This window comes from Lampetra planeri, chromosome 14 (assembly GCF_965212315.1).
Source record: "Lampetra planeri chromosome 14, kcLamPlan1.2.h2, whole genome shotgun sequence".
Lineage (NCBI taxonomy): Eukaryota > Metazoa > Chordata > Hyperoartia > Petromyzontiformes > Petromyzontidae > Lampetra > Lampetra planeri.
In genome coordinates, this window is record NC_136120.1 from 8,343,361 (window position 1) to 8,346,309 (window position 2,949).

Below are 2,949 nucleotides of genomic sequence, written 5' to 3' on the forward strand. Positions count from 1 at the left end.
CATGATAGGTTTGTCGCTTTTATAACAATAACAAAAACAAGCCTTTTCGTTGTTGTTGTTGTTGTTGCGGCAACAACGACCAATATCACTCGACAACAACAGAATAAAAGAGGCGAAAACGAGAAAGCAGAGACGCCGGGCTCGACAAGGGCTTCCACAAACAGGTGGACTAAGCAAGAGTGAAACGACGCGACGTGGACGTCTTCCTTCGTGTCCCCGCTACCTGCGCTCGAGACTCGACAGAATGCGGCGCTGCGTGAGCGCGTGGGGCTTATATGTCCCCCCCTACGGCTTCCACTGAGTACTGACGTCAGCACAACATTGCTGGGCGCTGACGTGCACCACCACCCCCTCCCTCCTCTCCCTCCTCCCCCGGTACCACAGACCTCTGAGCAAAATGGGAATTTCCACAGGGCAGAAACTGCGAGTTATTCCGCCACCACCGCGAAACTCAAACGCCCTACCGGCCGCCGCTCGTGGATGAGCATTGCTTTGCTTGCTAGCTGTTGTTTGCCCGTGGTGGCCTTTCGCTTTGAGGCGTGATCGCCAAGGTGTTTACCGTGCCATGAACGGGCTTTCGCTATCGACATTCGAGTTTCTCTTAACGAGGGAACAGAAAGCGACCTGTTCAGTCCCGGTTTTCAGTGTGTAGGCAGCAATCCGTACGGGGGTCAGCTTTCGGCCTGTGGGAGGAACGGAGAAACTTGATGGAGATCCACAGCGCCTGCAGTCGAGAGATTTTGAGTCAAGGGTTGGTGGGCCACGTGTACTTGTGAGACTAGCAACGCCGCTGCTGCAGTGGGTATCCTCTTTAAAGTGTGGTGGGTTTTCTCCGGGTACTCAAGTTTCCAGTTACATAAAGAACATTACAATATTAAAAGTTGAATTGTCCAAACATCTCGAATGTAGGACCCTCCCTAAATAAGAGTAATGAAACTCAGTATTCACTGGATACATAATTATGGTTACCAACCCTTGCTTATACAGGCGGTGGTGGGTTGGTGGTCCTCAGCCGGTGATGGGAATTTCTCGTTCCTGTGGCAGGGACCATAGTATCCATTAATTAGTCAAAGCTGATTTGGCGCACACATGATGGTACTCGTGGGGTAATGATTAGTGGTATTTTTAGTCGACGGGGAAAATTCCTAGCCATAATCACCATTATCAGGTCACAGTGTCATCATCATCAGCCATGAAGGTCTCTTATCAATCTCTCACGGTCCTATTATGATGTTACAATCCATCTAGCACCTGTGAACGAGCTGATTTTTTGCTCCATTTCCACGGTGTACATATTTATCGGGTCGTCTCTTTTTCCTCTGTTGGCTGCCACCCCAGCGTTAGTCTCGACCACCTGCCGTCATTCCTTGCAGCGACGCATGTCCTGCCCATGCCGCACTTAACAAAGTCACAGTGCATCCCTGCGTGCTCCAGTGAGCAATGGGTGACATTCAGCACATTGGTGGCCCAGATTTAGCCGTTGGAGTTCCACATCATTCTGGCGGGGGCCATTCTGTCCTTAATGCAACTGTTTATCACACAGTGGTACTACAGGATAGCTACTGAGCGCTATTGAGTGAGATGTAGCATATATATGTATCTTTGCATGTAGTTTTGGACAGACTAACTAATCGATTATATTTGTATGACTGCATTACAGCCGTTACTGCAAGATTAACTTGTAAGAAAAACATTATTTCGGTTGAAATCAAATGTATCTGCGTACAGCACTGTACTGTACAGTACTGTGTTATGCTACATTTATAAATGATTGCAGGTTTCAATCATGTCTAAATAGGCTACATTCCTTTGATGTTTATGATTTATTTTTTCAAAGGAAGCCTGGCCTTAGTTGTTACATATCGCAGTAATAATTTACAGCCCTATTTTAATCTACAGCTCGATGGAGATCTTTCCACGGTGTGTCTGTCACGGGGTTTGTACGACCATACTTCACCACGCTGGTTAGTTCCGAGTTGGCGAAGGGGATGGAATGAGGGTGGGAAGAACCTGTTCAGATATATCTGGCCACTGATGTTAGCCGTAGGCTGGGAATTGAACTCTGGTGGCTGGGTTCTAAGCGCAGTGCGCTAACCACTCCACCACCACTCCAACCCCAGACGCATACGAGGAGTTTCTTGTAGTGTTTTTTTTCATTACTGTTTAGTCGGGGATAATTTCACATACAGTATTTGAACTGTGGAAATGGATTACCATTGTTATTTCACAGGGTATTTAACGTCAATTTTAGAACTTCGGAAATTCTCAGCAGAATTAACCAGGAGTCATGATCTCGAGGACGTAATATAATATGGGGATATTGCGTTGGTAGTGATGCACAAGCGCAAATGACAAAACACTCAGCACATTCATCAATAACACTGGCCAAAAGAGGCACTGCCCAAAACGTTGCCTATTATATAATTGTTCCTTCAAGGCAGTGCTATTGACGAATTCTTTGGAAATGTTTCACTGCATAAACATTGCCTCGGCTATTAACTATCAATCGGTTTTGCCATTGTATGGGCTGATATGCATGTTACTATTCGGCAACACTGTGTGTAAAATGTCGGTTTTTTTTTGTTCATGGTATAATAACAATGTCCTTGTAAAGTACTATAAATCATACCACAAACACTTACATTGCTTAATTTAAATGTGTTGGGTCATAATACTGAATATTAATCATTGTGTCTTTATTCACGAGATACGTAGCAATTGGAAACGGTTGGCGCTCCACTGGGCCGAGACATTAATTCCTATGGGGCAAATCGAGGGAACTTCCTTTCGACAAGCCAGATCGAGCAACGTGATGCTAGTGAAATATGGTCAACCAACTCCTTTGATAGACACGGCATGGGGAGGCCTTCGTCCAGCAGGGAATTGGCTGTAATATTATTGCAAAAGCACATGCATGATGACAATTGTTTGCATTCTGACCACAAGTAT